The sequence below is a fragment of the Tamandua tetradactyla genome, chromosome 11 (assembly GCF_023851605.1).
Source record: "Tamandua tetradactyla isolate mTamTet1 chromosome 11, mTamTet1.pri, whole genome shotgun sequence".
NCBI classification, from domain to species: Eukaryota; Metazoa; Chordata; class Mammalia; order Pilosa; family Myrmecophagidae; genus Tamandua; species Tamandua tetradactyla.
In genome coordinates this window covers 37,820,364-37,837,815 of record NC_135337.1, presented here as the reverse complement: position 1 = coordinate 37,837,815, position 17,452 = coordinate 37,820,364, and the positions used below count along the sequence as shown (strand labels likewise).

General features: G+C 45.2%; 1 long non-coding RNA gene across 1 annotated transcript; it reads left to right on the top strand.

Annotated features, from left to right (window-relative positions):
* Window positions 1-12,034: 12,034 nt before the first annotated feature.
* Window positions 12,035-17,127, top strand: LOC143649478 (uncharacterized). Its single transcript, XR_013159031.1, has 3 exons — window positions 12,035-12,111; window positions 14,165-14,572; window positions 17,044-17,127. It is a non-coding gene; the product is annotated as an uncharacterized LOC143649478 (long non-coding RNA).
* Window positions 17,128-17,452: the final 325 nt, after the last annotated feature.

Genomic DNA, 17,452 nt, shown 5'->3' with positions numbered 1-17,452 from the left:
GGGTGGGTGGAGAGAAGGGGCCTCTGACCCAGATCGTCTGTCCATGCCAGCCTCTGAGATTTGTATCATTCCACCCGATCCTTGGTCAATGGCCCATGCAGGTTGGCAGCTGCACTTTCTCTCTCTCTCTCTTTCCCCACTTAGAGGAAATTCTCTTGTCTCCCACATGGCTTCTGAGCTATGGAAACTGTGAGACTGCAGCAGTCCTCTCTATCTGGGCACATCAGTAGCCACTTCCACTCTGCTGCTTCTGCCCACGCTGGGGGCTGAGATCCTTTGTGATGCTGCTGCCCCACATCAGAGAAAAGAAGGGAAGAGGCATCCTATGCTCTTGGCTGCCCAAAACCCATTGGTAGTTCTCTCATTCCTCTCCATCTTCCACGAATTAGTCTGGTGCAGATTAGGGGAGGCATCCGCAATAAGGCTCGTTCTCAGGGACCCACTGAGCAGTCCCCTTGTTTTCTGTCAGCTTTCCTGGCATCCTCTCCCACCTGGGGATTTGGTCTCATCTCAGGGCACGATGTAGAGGGTGGAATTCACCAGATTGTTGATATCTTTTATGGAACGTCACTGTTGAATCTCAAAACCTAGACACTTGGATGTTGGGTGCTCCAGACCCATTGAAACTACCCTTCTTTAAGACAAAAATGCGTCATGGCAAACTTGTCCCACGTGGGAGAGTCACAAAGTAACAGAGGCACTAGTGAATATATTTGATATATTGTCCCGTATACAACAAATGGACACAAGACACTGCCTGCCCGAGTCATGCAGAGCTAGACCCCAGCCAAAGAAGCAGCAGATGCTGTTCTTCGTGAAGATGCAATTATAGCTGATCACCCTACAGGCTTTTACCCTTGGAAAATTCCACTTTGATGTGCGTTTAAACATTTAATGTGTTTCCTTGACCCAACTCAAAAGGTTGATATTTTCTTCTTTTTGTGAGTGTGGTCATTTGGCAGTTTCAGCTTTCTATGAACATTCATCTGGAAAAGAATCTCAGCTTGTTGTGAGTAGTTAAGTTTATTCAATGTATAAAACTCTTAAAACCCACACACTTAAATGCTTGTGGTTGTGTGGGATATTATCAGCGTTAGGGATGGGCAAAGTTGGGAGGCATTTTGGGCCAGTCTACTTTCTTTAAATCTTCTCCAAACATTTTAGGTTTGGCAAAACCTGAATCATATTTTGCCAACCCTCTGTGCCTGTAATTTGTAAACCCCTGTGTATTTTCAGGGAAATGTGGTCCATATGTTTCTGATTGGTTTACACTTAACTCATCTAAAGGTTGTTTTGCTAGTGTGATTTGATGTCCAAAGGGCCTTGGAGCCTGTTTACTTCTGTCTAAGCTGGTTTCTTTTCCCCCTTCGACTCAGGAAGATCTGTTTTGCTGAGAGTAAACTAAGATAAACGCAGCGCACCCCTCCGCTCCCCTCCTTGGCAAATTTGGATCAGACTTGGGTTGAATCTGAAATAAAGATCTAAGGAAGTTGCATTGGTCTTTGAAGTTGACCAGACACTCTCCCGCACACATCACGAAGGGAAGCAGAGCCCAGAGCCAGTGGCAGTAACATGCCCTGCACGGTTAGCTTTCCAGCCCGTTCCTCCCCTACCGGCACTGGAACGCAGCTGCATGTGGCCAATCGCCTTACCTGGACAGTCCCTTCATTTAAAGCCATTTCATTTGAGTGTCATCAGGGGAGTGAACAGATTTTAAACAGTGAATTCAAGCCTTCAGCCCCCTTGCTAGATCCTGTGATAACAGTCTAGCAAGCAAGACTGCGGTTTCAAAACAAAACAAACAAATCCTCAGCTAGTGCCCTGCATGACTGAACCTTAATTTTAGATAGTTGCATTTCCTTGTAAATGAGTCCAAAAATTACCAAGCCACAATCATTTAAAGCAATCCCACCCTCTGCCAGGAGGAGTGAGTCTGGCAGGATGAACATGGCCAGCCCCCTCCTGCTTCGTGGAAGCGAGTGTAAGGGGGTGCTCACGGAGCTTATATGGCACCTCACAATTTTTGAAATATTGGGGAGTCTGGCTTCTGGTTGGAGAGGCCATAGTCAAAGCATTTCACTGGGTGGAAAGTGGGCGGGTCCCTGAAATGTGGGGGTACATTTTGGAGCTAAGGACAATGTTAACTAAGGTTCCCTGTGTCTAAGGTTTATATTTTTCCTTTCTGTTTTGTAATTTCCTTCTACTATTTTTAAGCTTTCAGAAAACCTCAGTATTAGGAAATTAGAAAAACTCAGTATTATAGATTGGTTGCGATTATGTTCTGGGGGAACTAAGGAAGGGACCTGTGTCCATGCAGGGGAACCAGGAGAAGGCAGAGGAGACCTGAAGGGAGAGAAGCAACGGCCCTGGGCAAGACAAGTGACAAATAGGCTCCCTCTCTGGGACATGGAAATTTTCTTTAGGGATTCTTGGAAGTACCTGGGATGGGAAGAACCTGCCAAAGACTGGCTTTCCTGCAGCCTCCTAGGAAGGGAACTGAGGCTGGAGAACGTGAGGACATTGGCAAAACATCAGCATTAAATCTGGTGGTGGTTAAGAAGCTATTTGAAAGTCTTACTTTTAAACTGAGCACTGGTGGGACTGTCATATGGTCCTGTACATATGCCGAGGCCACTGCAGGGGACAGGCAGGCTCTCTCCCAACAGCCAGGTGACAGACAGATGCTTCCCCCGCCCCCCAACCATCCCACATGTTTACCTGGACTACTTCATATCCATCGTTGCCTGTGATATTTCTTCCGCGGAGCTGCAGTTTAGTTTCAAGCCATCAACCTACCCTGAAGGCTGAGAAACGTTCCCTGGAAACATCACTGCTGCATAGACTGTCAGCATGTTGCTGAAACCAATATTTATGATCTTACCAAGTCTCTTATTAGTGGAGCTCCGAGGAGAAACTGTCTCCTGGTATTAGTATCTGAAGCAGTCCAACTTCTCCTGAGGGCCTGAATGCTCACTGAATTCTCCAATGGACCAGATGTGCTCCCACCCCACCTCCACCCACCCCCACTTTACATTTGCCATGGCAGCTAGAAAGCGAAGCCAAATCTATGCCTGATCCAAAAAAATGTGTCTGATGTGAATTGATACAGCCTCGTTCTGTATTCCATTTTCTATTTATAGCCTTGTATTAGTTGTAGTTTGTGTTTATCATAATAGGCATTCTATAGGTATCTCCAGTTCCCTTTGAAACAAGGAAGGATACACATTTAAAAACAGAACAAGTAGTTGATGGGAAGACTTAGGGAGCAGGCCAGGCACTCAGTGAAGTGGGTTCCTAACGCTTTCCTGAAGCTCATTGTTCTAGTTTGCTAGCTGCCAGAGTGCAATATACTAGAAACCGAACGGCTTGAAAAAGGGGAATTTAATATGTTTCTTGTTTACAGGTCTAAGGCCATGAAATTGTCCAAATTAAAACGAGTCTATAGAAATGTCCACTCTAAGGCATCCAGGGAAAGACACCTTGGTTCAAGAAGGCCGATGATATTCAGCGCTTCTCTCTCAGCTGAAAGGGCACATGGCGAACATGGCAGCATCTACTAGCTTTCTCTTCAGGCCTCTTGCTTCGTGAAGCTCCCCAGAAGGCATTTTCCTTCTTCATCTCCAAAGGCTACTGGCTGGTAGACTCTGTGGTTCTCTCGTCCTTCTGTTGTGGTTCTGCAGCTCTCTCCTTGGTGTCAAAAGGGACTCTCCAAAATATCTCCTCTTCTATAGGATTCCAGTAAACTAATCAAGACCCGTGTAGAATAGGTGGAGACATGTCTTCATTTAATCAAGTTTAATACCCACAGTTGACTGAGTCATATCTCTGTGGAGATAACCCAATCAAGTTTCCAACCTAGAGTACTGAATAAAGATTAGAAGAAACTGTTGGACTCACCACATTGATCAGGATTAAAACATGGCTTTTCTAGGGTATATAAATCCTTTCAAACCGGCACACTCACCCATGCTCCCGGGTCATCCTTATCCCTGGATGCAGGAGGCTCAGGCAGCGGAGCCCCTCTTCTTCCATGATGACTCCCTTCACTTTGAAGCCAGTGCATTTAGGAGCTCAGGAACTCATTGTGGTTTACTTTTTTATATAACTAGATGTATGGTCTAAGGTAGTCCCTTTACCTTTCTAAAACAATTCTACATCTTACTGGGAATTCCTAGGCCCTTCAGGGACTCCACATTAACACTTTGTCTCCAAAGTGCTATGATTGGAAATGCACGGGCCAGCCACTCTGGCCGTGGTACACAGGGATTTTGGGGAAAAGATTGGGGCTAAGGCTGGGTGGGGGAGGAAGGGTGTAGCTTAAATGAGGAAAAGCTCAGGCTTCCTATTTATAGCTAACACTACCAAACTAGGGTCAGAGTTATATTTCTTGGAATTATTTTTCCACTTTGGGAAATTGTTGATGGTCATCAGACCCCACAGAGTCCATTTGGTTTTGTTAATCTGGGCTGGCCTCTTAAGCCTGAAACTGTGCTGTTTGGGATTTGTAGCTGGAATTCCAGGGGTTTCTCCTTTGTGCACTGGTTTGATGCTATGTTCTCCCCAAAATCATGTTCTTGAACTTAATTCATTCCTGTGGGTGTGAACTCATTGTAAGTAGGAACTTTTAAAGAGGTTACTTCAGTTGTGTGGCCCAACTCAATCAGGATAGGTCTTAAGCATATTACTGGAGTCCTTTATAAGCAGAATGAAATTCAGACAGAAAAAGAGAGACAGCCACAAGGGAGCAGCCAGAAGCTGAAATCAATGGAACCCGGAAGAGAAGAGGGAAGCCACGAGAGGCTACCACGTGCATTACCATGTGAGAGAGAAGTCAAGAACCAAGGGCCACTGGCAGCCAGACCCAGCTAGTTAGTTTTTAGGATGAAAGCATCACCTTGATAATGCCTTGAGTTGGACTTTTTCCTAGCCTCAATACCATAAGCCATTAAATTCCAGTTGTTTAAACCAGCCCATTGTGTGGTACTTGGTTGAGCAGCCAAGAAAAAGAAAATACTTAGTAGCTTTTACTACCAGTTGAACTTCCTTGTTACACTTAGTTTAACTTCAAGGAGGACTGATCCACGCAGGTCACACGGATCGAGTCCAGTATTTGCACTCTGGAGAACTGGATTCAACTCATCTCTGCTACTTATGAGTGGTGTGGCTTTGGTCAGGTCACTTCACTTCTCTGAGACTCCATTTCCTCATCTTTAAAATAATACCCTTCTTTCAGGCTACTATCAGGTTATTCAATAACTTACTGTTTTCACAGTAATTATTATAGAGAACAACAAATTATTATACATTATCATCTGAATCCATGGATGGTGCCTAGTTCTTTTTGCACAAACTTTATGTTTTCTCCCTTACCCTAATTTTTAAAAATATCAGAGCAGTAGAGCTGAAGGACCTTGAAAGGTCATCTGGACCACTGGTTCCCAAACCTGGTTGAGTCTTGGAGTTACTCTGCAGAGCTTTAAAAGAGATTTAAAATGGAAGCTGAGGAATCAGCATTTTTAAGTAGCTTCCCAGTGGTATGGCTTTGATGATGCATGGGTATTGGAGGTGTTCCTTGCCTGGACCATCCCTCTGCTATTCCAGGCAGGTGAAAATCTGTCCTATGTTTAAAGATTTAATCAGGACTGAACACTCCCCTCCCTGGAGAACGCTTGCAATGTCTGGGTATCCTTTCTCCTGACCACATCTGTGTTTTACCCCCTTGTATTCTCTGCTTATTTCTCCAAAGATTCAGCCAATCTCTTTGTCTTCAATCTGATTACTAGACCTATCCTCTCCTTTGGGAGGTGTGTTCAGTCATTTGTCTCTCTCTGCTATTCTCCGAGGCTAGAGTTTTGCTATATTCTAACTCCATCTCTTTATTCCTTCCCCACAGTTTCTCCCGTCTGGAGTTTGGGTTTATTTTTCTTCCTGCCTAACTACTTCTAATATACTAAGTCAATAAACAGATTCTCTGTGGTTACATATGGCAAACAGCTGAAATTTACAGTTGAGAGTAAAATTTCCTCATTTAGGGAAAAAAAAGTCATTTCACAGATTTAGAAAGTGGTCATTCTGATCTCCAGGGCAAATAAAAATGTTTTATAACCTTCCACAAAAGCTTATGCCTTGATTAAATTTTATATGAATTATTAATTAAAGCAAGGAAACACAGAGGCCTAAACCTTTGCTTAAATTTGCTCCAGATTGAGACACAAACCAAAGGCGGCAAGAAACCCTGAAGGGGAGGTTTAATGATGAGCAACACACATAAAACTATCTGAGTACTTTCATCTGCCATAGTCTCCAGACCAGCCATGTAAATGAGCCCACGTGCCCAGGCCTGCATGGAGATTGGCAAGGAGCCTGGAAGAAATTGGACCTCTTCAGCCATTCTCTTCTAGGCTTTGGATTTGTGCTTCCTGGGGAATTCTGCCTTTGGAGATACACAATCTGTCCACTTCATGGCTACGGTTGGGTGGCGAGTGATAGGAAGATAGAAAAGCAGCCTACCATCTTGGAAGCTGCACCCCAGACCCAAAGAGGTGGACCATTGTCTCAGTGAGTGAGTGAATGATTCAACCAGGGCCACCAAATACAAGTGAGCAGATTGCCTGGAGGCAGAAGCAAGTAGGTTCAGAAATCCTGCTCATTCACTATTTGCCAAGCCTTGCTCCTTGCTGCAGGGACATGTACTTTAGGAAAGTAGGGAAGCCTTTTTCTGATTTCAACAATGGGATCATATGCTTGGAAGCCATTAGTGTGAACAAGGGGGAAGAGGGATGGACCTGCACTTTTCCGGAAAGAGTGTCTTTTTCTTAGAACATAGAAGGGTTATTTAGACAAGTGGTGGCCTAGAATTCTACCAACAGAGGCTGGGGATGCAAATATGAACAAGATCTTGTTTTCAAAGAGCTCACAGTAACTTGGAGAAGCAGATAAATAAGCAGGTTATTACAACAGAGGTAACATCTCTATGAGGTGACAAGACATCTATATTGGTGCAAACTCAGATGGAACTGATCAGGGAGGGAATCAAGGAAGACTTCCAGGGAATGAAGCCTAGAAGAGTCTTGGAAAATGGAAGAGGAATGGGATTATGGGTATGGAGAGCAGGCAGTCACTGAAGGCATAGGGAGCAGCATAATCAAAATAATGGACAGGAGGAAGCACGGTCTATTTGATTAGAAGAATCAGACAAGATGTGGAGATCCTGTGGGCGTAACCCACAGTCTGTTGTTGGGCATACAAACCATTTACAAATATGAGCATTTATTCGAATATGAAAGAAGAGGGTAATGCCATGTCCTTTCTTCCTTGGTCAAGACTGGAGGACCAGAGAAGAATGATGCCTAACATCTAACACAATGCTTGGCACATAGCTGTTTCAATGCTAGTTTCTTCCCCTTTCCACTTCCTCTAGCCGATTCATTTTCAATATGAAAAGAGGGATAAAAGTACTCTATATGTATATATTTTGCATATTCAAAAAAAGAGCTTACAAAAATATGAAGTAAGGGGTAATGATTCAACCCCTTAGCAGTGGGTGGTCCCCCAGGATTTTGTGTCCCTACTTCCATACTGGTTTCTACAAAGTTGTGCCCCAGCAAGAGGCTGGCATCTCTCAGATCAATGCCTCCAAAGGAGGAGAGCTCTTCAGTGACCCCAGGAAGCAAATTTTTCAGTTATTTTGGTTGTCTTTAGGGGTTCTCTACCCTCTTTTTGTGGATATTCAGCTCCCAGTTTTGCCTAGAGAAGATTCTGCATGGAGAAGATCTCTTATTGATATTGAATTCAGTGCTCATGGGAAATGGCATGTTGACAACACTGTCTCCTAGCACGACATCACATAAATTTAGACATACTGCTTAATAAGAACCCTATAAAGATAAGAGAAATGGTAAGAAGAATCAAAGGATGCTGTTTTGTCCCTACTATCAGCTATGAATCATCATTTTTCAGAGGGAAGTCGGCGAAACAAGGCTCTCAGAGAGAAGATACTGGTCCAGGAGTCAGGAGAGGGGCTTCCTTAGAAGCCTTCCATGGCTTTGGTCAGAGGTTGGGCAGAGAGGGAAATGGAGGGTGGCTTCTGAAGGATGGGTGGTTTAGTGATCCTTTGCTGGCATCTTTGAAAAAAATCTATGACACTGAATAAAGCCATCAGAACTGTTGTATCCACTCACCCAACTAGCCAGCACCTAGTAGAAGTTCCTATTTTGAGGCCAGCACAGCAGGGGAGCTCTGAAAGAAGTGGATGTTTCTGCCACCACAAAGGAATTAAATCAACTAGGATTTCTCTTCCTAGAAAAAGGGATTGTACCCTTTCCTTGTCCTTTCTACTACAAGGGAACATAAGGCACAGGATTCCTAGTTCACTTTGAATTTCTTGCAGGGGTACAAAATGTTCTTGGAAAAACAATGTTTTTTTCTTCTTTTAAAAAGTTCTTCTCAGTGGACTACCACTCAATTATGGATAAGGCCCCTGAAGGGTTAAAAAAGATGTCTGGCTAGGCCTTTAGGGCACCTGAACACAACTTTTGGTTGCTGTCCTGCTAGAGATGTTGGCTTTCTTTATGGAAGCAATTGCTCTATGGTTGGAGGGGGAAGGAGAGAGGAGGGGACAAGGGCAGGAGTTGCCCAATAATTGATCCCAAGGATTCTTGTATAAGGAAGGCAAAAGAGTCCACTGGTGGAAAGGAAAAAAGGTAGGAGGAGAGAATGAGCAACAGGTGGCCTTCCTTCTTGATGACAGATGAAAAATAAAGGGAGTATGGTTAACCCGTGGGATGGCACGTGGGTCTCCCAGCCGAAGCTGTTATATCCGGGTAATGGGCTTGGCAGGTCTCCTAAGTCTGCGTTGAATGGTCAGATGCTAGCAGTTGAGAAAGAGTTTGAGGACTGCAGGGAAAGGAAACTGAAGAAGAATGTAAGGGAGATGGTATTTTAATCAAGCTGTTGGTTCGACCCAGGTCTATAAACTGGCTCAGAAGGGTCGTAGAGATTATTTAGTTCAAATCCCTCATGCCAGAGTTGAGAAAACAGGTCTAGAGAAGTTTTAGTTTGCCTTTGGTCACATGGAGAGTTTGTGGTCCAGAAGGGACCAAGATCTTCTGAGCTGCGGTTCAGGGTCTTATCTTTGCTGGTGAGGTTTGAAGTTTCTGTAGCTTGCTCCTCTAAGGTAGAGGAAGAGCCCGGGAGAAAAACTGAACCTTGGAGCTAGGTGACCTTGGCTTTGGGGTCTAGTTGCCCAGTTTCCCCACTAAGAAGGTCTGGCAACATCTTCCTCCAAGCTTTCCAGGCAAAGGCAGAGTACCACCCCCCTCTACCCGCAAGCAGTGACCTGGAGGGGATGGAAGGAAGAGAGGGTTCAAGGCAAGCAGGCCAGGTTCCCAGGCCCCTGGTCTGTTCTCCTTCCTTCTTCTGGAATTGGCAGTTACTGGACAACATGACCCACGAGGAGGAGATAAACTGCCTCAGATAGGAAGGTTTTATCGTTGAGGTTATTGCAAATGTGCCTGACTCCTTAATCTAGTTCTGTCCAGATCTGAACTGGCAGCCAGATAAACTGTTGGCCGCCCGATTTCGTGTATTTATCAAGTCTAAACAATTATCAGAAGGCAATTATCCCCTGAGAGGCCAGTGGCTGCAAGAGATAAGCAGTGCCCTGCAGGTCTGGTGTTTGCCACAGAATCTATAAGTTATCAGTCCACACCCTGTGGAGATTTTCTCCTTTTCCACTGTCCTGAAGTTTAATGGCGGTTTGATGTTCCAACACATTTGTTTTGGTACATAGCCAAAAGTAAAATCCAATGATAGGTGGATAAATCCTTTTGAAAAGTCCTTTTATTATCACCATGAGGTCTGTGAACTCTAAAACTGGGTTTCAAAGGACCAGTGAAACTGCGCTGTAACTGGGAGGGACCAAGTGACTTTACTTAATGCAGCCCCGTCCTATTGGAGATGAGGAAGCCAAAGTACGGACAGGGTAAAAGCCTTGTGAAAAGAGCATGGTCTTGTGCTTGAACTTGGAGCCCTGGCTTTGCAATTGACCTGCTGTCTGACCTCGGGTAACCTCCTAGAGTCCCTGTTTCCTCACCTACTGTGGGGACAGTGTAGTCCCGACCTCTCATCATTGTCTTGAGAGGCAAAAGGTGTTTCCCCCTCACCAAGGCCACACAAATAATTGCGGACAGAACCCTACCCAGGCTCCCAGATCTTTAATTTTTTTCCTTTACACTGCAGAATATTCTTCTCTGGAGGTCCTCAATTTATCACTAATGGAAATATTCTTTTCTGTTCCAATCAGAGACAGAAAAGCCCTGGAGTTCAGACTTTCACAGACACACCACCTCCAGATGGTCTGAGGCTCACTTATGCTCGGGGACACATGTTTATATGACAGCATCTATATTTTTTCTGGATGAATTAATAATCGACTTGCCATTATATTTTTAAAAAAACCAGACATCACCTCATGGACTTCTCATTGAAAGGGAATGTCATTTATTCTGTTTTTTGCCGGCCCGAAAGATGTGAGCGATCCACAGCCAGCAGCCCCCAGGGCTGACATGCCTATCCCATCCCGGGGTCCCGGGTGCGTGCGCTGGGGAGGGGGCGGGTCTCAGGACTGATCCCGGCCTCAGTTCTGGCTACTTTCTCCCGGGCGTTTGTCTGCGGCTCCGACACTAGGTGGCGCCATAGGAACATCCTCGCGGCCCGCGGCGCCTTCAGAGCCCGGGAGGATTCGCCGCGGAATGCTCAGGTTTTCCACGCAAGGTCAGGGTTCCGGAAAGCCGGCCGCCCCTCGCCACCCCGACCGCCCACCCAAAGCGCGGCTCTTCCGCGGGGAGAGCCTAATGTTATCCCGCAAGGCGGCGGAAATCGTGCTTCATATGGTGTTAGGAGTTTCCAAATCAGCCTTTTAAATACCAAGGGGTTTTTTTTTTTTTGCTTCCCAGTTGCTGCCCCCTCGCTTCCCGCCCGCCTGCGCTGTTGATGATTCATTTGTTTTCAGTGGCATCATTACGAGGGTTTTGGGTGCTAAATGTACCCCGCCCCTCTTTTATTCCTCCCTATTTTTAAAAGGCCGCAGCCACGATACAAAGTATGCTTGATGATAGGCGCCTCAGACTTGGCCTTACGAGGTTGCCGTGGGGACTGTCGAGCCGGAGGGAGTGTAAGCGCCTGGCGCGCGGGTCATGGTGTTCAGCCGGGTGTTCAGCCGGGTGCGTGCTGGACGCGGCCTCTCCTCCAGCCCCGCCGCCCTGAGCGCCCCCTGGAGGCGGCGGGGGGAACCGGGTGCAGGGCGCTGGACGCGGAGCAGTGCGGGGTCGGCCTTGGGCGCACCGCTCGTGGGGCTCCACTTTCGTCTTCACGTCGTTTCCCATTCTGGCAACCCCGCAACGGTTCCCAGTTTTTTCTCGAATCACAACAGAAATTTCCTAGCTTCAAAGTCAACTGTTGTCCTCTCACCTCCAGGCTGCATTACACCTTGACCCATTTCCTCTGCCGCTCCTGACAAAGAGCTTCTTGTTCTTGGCCCCCCTCGGCTCTCCGTTCTCTGCTCCCCGTTAGGCGCCACCAATTTGCGGCTCCTTTCTCCGAAGGCCTCAGCACGGGCCCTTGCGGCCAGGCCGGGCGCTGGTTTTAGGCCCGACCCGTGGTCGCTACCCGCGTGAGACTTCCTTCAATTTTTTGAAGGTGGAGAACCCAGAATGGAGTGGTTGGATCCCTTTCCTCGCGCCTGAACGCTGGAAGCGCATAGTCTTTTCTTGTTTACCAGGGCCGAAGGATCTTGAAAGGTTTAGGAGGCAAAAGGGTGAGAAAGAAGGAACATAGACAAGGAACTTTAAAGGGGGGTGGGGGGTATTTCTGCGCTCCAGGACTGAGCTCACCGAATCCAAGATGGAGGGAGGTGAGACAGCGCCTGGGTGATGACCTGGGCAGTTTTTGAGCAAGGGGGTCAGGTGACGTCGGGAAGGGGCGGGTCATCAGTTCCGGAAGTCAGGTGTCCGGAAGGAGCAGTTCCAGAAGCCACGTTGGGAGGGGCGACACAGTCTGCATGTCTCCGGTTGCCATTCCCTTCCCCGTTTCCCTGACCTAACAGATCTGAAAGTGATTTGAGGGCAAGGATAGCATTTCTTTCTTCTCCAAAAGTAGCCTTTTTACTAATACAAATTCTGTGTCTAAAACTTCGCACATGGAGCTATCGGCTGGAAGTGGAGGCAGGGAATTGGATGGGGATTGGAGTAGAGGCTGAGAAGTGGAAAGAAATTTCAACTACCTTAGCCTTAGCTATGAGACCAAAGAGAAGCTAGAGAGATCAGGAATAGTTGACCCAGGGAGAAGGAAGAGGGGGGACCAGGAAGGATTAGAGGAACCACAGGGGTCCCATATGTGCAGGCCTTGTGAATCTGGTTTATGAGCTCTGGGCTGTGGGAGCTCACTGAGCCTCAGTTTCCTTTTTTCTAAAATGGGAACCCTACTACCTACCTTATAGGGTTGTGGTGAGGCTGATGAATTTCTATGCATATAGCATGCCCTCCTGGCAAATGACAAGGGCTGGATAAATGGGAGCTGGTATCATGATCCCGCTCGTTTTTCCACCAGACTGATCTTTCAGAAACTACCTTTTCTAGTATTAGGAGACATGTTCCCTAAGTTATTAGTGTTTTCCTTCATTTATGGGTTACCATTTATTTTCTCTTCTCTTCAAGGTAGAAAGGAAGAGAGGGTAGCTGGCTTGCTTTCCTCTCCCATGACTCTTTGTTTGTTTTTATTGATAAATCTTCACATATATGTAATATTGATAAATCTTCACATACATGTAATCCATGCATGGTGCACAATCAGTGGCTCACAGCATCATCACAGTATCATCACTGTGTCTTCAGCACAGTGATCACTTTTAGAACATTTGTGTCACAACAGAAAAAGAAAAAAGAAAAAACTCATACATCCCATACCCCTTACCCTTCCGTCTTGTTGACCACCAGTATTTCAGTCTACCCGATTTTTTTACCCTTTATCCCTCCCCTCCCCATTATTTATTGATTTTTTATCCTTATTTTTTCACTTATCTGTCCATACACTGGATAAAAGGAACATCACACACAAGGTTTTCACAATCACACAGTCACACTGTAAAAGCTATATCGTTATACAATTGTCTTCAAGAATCAAGGCTACTGGAACACAACAATTTTGGGTACTTCGCTCCAACCATTCCAATACACCATAAACTAAAAAGGGATATCTATATAATGTGTAAGAAGGATAATGTCTCAACTCTGTTTGAAATCTCTCAGCCACTGAGACTTTGTCTCATTTCTCTCTTTCCCCTTTTGGTCAAGAAGGCCTTCTCAATCTTATGATCCCAGGTCCTGGCTCTTCCCAGGAGTTCTGTCTTGTATTGCCAGGGGAATTTGCACCCCTGGGAATCATGTTCCACACAGAGGTGTAGGGCAGTGAGTTCAACTGCTGAGTTGGCTTAGAGAGAGAGGCCACATCTGAGCACCAAAAGAGGTTTTCTGGGGGTGACTCTTAGGCATCATTACAAGTCGTCTTAGCTTCTCCTTTGCAGGAATTAGATTCAGAGGGGTGAACCCCAAGATTGAGGGCTCAGCCTATTGATTTGGTTAACTCCACTGCTTGCAAGAATTTCAGGAATATCCCCAGTTGAGGAAGTTGAATATTTCCTCCTTTCTCCCCAGTCCCCCAAGGAGACTTTACAAACACTTTTTTATTCACTGCCCAAAATCCTCTTCTCCCATGACTCTTGAGGAGGGATTCATGACATGGCCAGATCACAGGGGATAAATGTGTGACCTGGTGCATGTCAGTATCTCTCCTGTACACTGGAGATTTTATACAGGTCACCTCCTTTCCATGGGACTGCACATGGCAGCAATTCTGATTCTGCTTTTAGTGAAAGTCAGTATGGTTTGTGAAGATTTCTCAATAAAAGACATTCCTTTGATTAAAAACCAAACAGAATATTCCTTTGCCTCTAATGCCTCCTGCTGCCAAAAATGTAAAGAAAAGTCCTATCCAAATTCCTGGTTTTATTCTGCAGAGATTGTCCACATGCTGTTACCTGATCACCCTTATTTTAAAAGCTTAATTCTCTACCCTTTTTTTATCTTGTTGGTACTATGGAATTGAGAAGGCGATTATCATCTTTCACTTTGTGGCTGAAGAAACTGGGACACAGAGAAGGGAAGCTCTGATCACTCTCCAGCCCAGTTCCCAATCCTGGTTGGACATGGCCTACGGACAGGTGAAGGAGGTCTGGACATCTGACCAGCCCTGGTGTTTGGTGACCTTGATATTCCAGGGGCAGAGCAAATGGACTTAGATCCCTGCTGTGGTGCTTTCTGCCATGAGGGCAAACCTTCTTCTAGCTCAGGTCCATGAACTGCAGTGCAGCTCCAAGGACTGTGTGTGGCAATGAACGGAAAGGAACCTGGACTCACTACTCTTGTGGCTGTGCCTGTGACCCTGTGATCCTCATCAGAAAGCTGAGCTTGTTTAATTCTACGAATGCAACAGATACAGCTGGCCTGGCCATCTCCTAGTGAGCATGACTCAGTTTATTAATGTTCTGCTAAAGATGGCTCCTTAGCTTGCCAGCAGCCTTAAACAATATTTCGCTAAAACTGGCTTAATTATTTTTAAAAGACGACGCAGTTAAAAGTGATACACTTCCTTTATGTGTGTGTTTATATATAGAGCTGAATGCATAATATATACATTTGTAAGTATATGCGTGTATGTGTGTGTATATATATACATATATATGCATGTGCTTAGTGATTTAATAACATGGGATAAATTTATTGGGAAAAGTACCCAGGAGCTGGCCCCCTTTTCTGCTGCAAGAGTCAGAGTAGAAGGCACCCCGTGAGAGGATGCTTTTGGTGACCTCTCTATGACATGACAATGGAAGACTTAAATGTACAGGGTCCTGCCCTATTAGCAGCAAACAGCAGCCTTGGGAGAGCCTGGCTCCAACCTCTGCTCTCTTCTTGCAATGTCTCTTTCCCTTCCCAACGGTACTGAGATGCTTGAGCTGGGGAATGTTGGGGGACAGTGCTCCTGCCAAAGCTCACAAGAGACATAGACTTTGGACTTCGTTTCTGGAGCCGGCTGTCTAGCTAATGAGCAAATATATTCTCTTTAAGGAAACAAACAAAGCAGAAACACCAATTCATCTGGCTTTTATTCATTTGTTTTAAATACAAACAAACAAAAGGAGAGGGGAGGAGTGGTTATTTCTGCACTAACTATTTCCAATGCAAGTTACTCCATCGCTCGGGGTGGTTGGATAGTGCTTGTCACCATAGGACCCACAGGGCTACTTCCAGCCGTTTTTCTGTAAGGCTTTCTTTCTTTCCAAAATTCCCAGTGTTCCTTTAAGGCCCATTTAGCTGCGGGTTTTGTTTATTCTCCCGGCAATCAGCATTTAAAATAAGACAAACAAGCATTTTTCCTGGTCTGTGAATCCCTGACGGCCAGCCTCCACCTGCACACCTGAAGCCAACATGTCCAATTGAATTTATCTGAAACCCAAATCCCCTTCAGAGACCTGCCCCCTCCCTATACCAGGCTGAAAATAGAGAACTTAAGCAGGGCAAATGCAATTTTAAGAATTGCTAATGATGCTAGAAATCTGCAATGCAATTAGCATCATTGGATTTGGCGCTCCTCCGAAGGCACACAACTCCTTGTCATACTGCCGTGGCAGGCTCCACGAGCCTGGGCGGCGGCGCCTATTTTGGCAGCCACTTTGCACCAAGATGTGAGCAAATTTTGGTTGAGTTTCCCCTCTTTCTCTCTCACAGCTACTGACTTCTTTGTCTTTTTTTTTCCTGGGTTGCAGAGTGGTGGGCATTTTCCATTGGCCATATCCGTAGTATTCAGTGCTCCGATGGAGTCACCCCAATTTCTACATGACTGAGACCCCCCTTTTTTTTTTCTGCGTGGACAGGCACCGGGAGTCGAACCCAGCTCTCCGACATGGCAGGCAAGAACTCTGCCTGTTGAGCCACCGTGGCCCACTCTGGGACCCCCATTTTGATGTTTCCTTTTGCTCCCTGGGATTTCAGTGCTCCAGTAGAATAACTGCCACCCTACCTCCCAGAATTCCAGTAACCCTGGTGCTATTAATTGGCACCCCAGTAATTGTAGGGGGTCTTCTACCATTAGCCACTATAAGAGAAATTTTCCTTTCTCTCTCTCTTTTTTTTTTTTTCTTTACTTTCTTTAGCTTCTCCACTCTCCATGGCTCAGAGGCAGTATGAAGAGTTAAAAATAGGGATCTGAAGAGAGCCAGAGGGAGAGAGGGAGCAAGAAAGAGAAAATGAGTGATTATATTCAAAATAAACCTTGACTCTTTCATAGGAAAATTATTTTTGCTCTCTGGAAAACTAGCATGGACCAGTCTGGAAACCATGTTAGCTGGCTAAGAGATTGCAAAATCCAGAAGATGATATTGATGGGTTTGTCCAATTTAGCTAAGGTTTCTTACTTTAGGGATCCAAATACAGAGGCCCAAATCAGAAGCTTATAGAGGGGAGCTATTATTCCAAGATTCCAGATGTGTCTGTGAGACAACATGTTATAGACAAATTGATTTCACCCTTGGAGAACTGGAGATTTTTCAAAGTTGTGCCTGCAAAGCCAGCTAATGCAATTCCCCATTAGTGCATTAAAGTGTGCCCTTATTAATTCAAACATAAAGGCAACAAAATAAGCTGTTAAATTTAAAATATAATACATATATAATGAGGAGAATGTATGAAAGCCTTATTCAAATGAAAATACAGGAGTGTTTGAACTACTGAGGTATCTTTTGTATTGAATTATGAGCATATGTAATAGATTTAATTATTAATTTCCCCATTGTTCTATGCACACAGACAGGGTTCAAGGCACAGTCATTCGCTGGCTTTCATAGATCTAATTTGTATAATTATTGCCTGAATAAAGAATTGCTCCAATTCCTAGCTCTCTTTCTTTTTCTTCCTCTCCTAAATACTATTTCAGTGCTGCATTCCAAAAGGGGAACACCTGCCACTTCTTCAAAGTCAGCTGATCATTTGGGATGATGGACGGCGCTGCTGCTGATGACGTCCCCTTTCAAGTCTCTTTGTCTAAGTGAATTATCGTGCATCCTTTTAATTTTATTGAACAAATTACATTTGTCAAGGTCTATCTTTGTAAATAAATGATAACTAGAGACACATGGATGCGTATTTCTGCTGTTCAAGGGCTCTTGTTCCATTTCTGGAAGCCAGATGAACATGGAACAAAGGAGAAACTTTCCTCTAAAAGCAATTATCTTTCTGCATTCCCATCAGTATAATTATATTGCAGGGAATTTTAAGAAGCTATAGAAGTAGAATTGAATGCTTAAAACTGTGTTTGCTGAATTGCTATGCAAAAGTTGAACAGG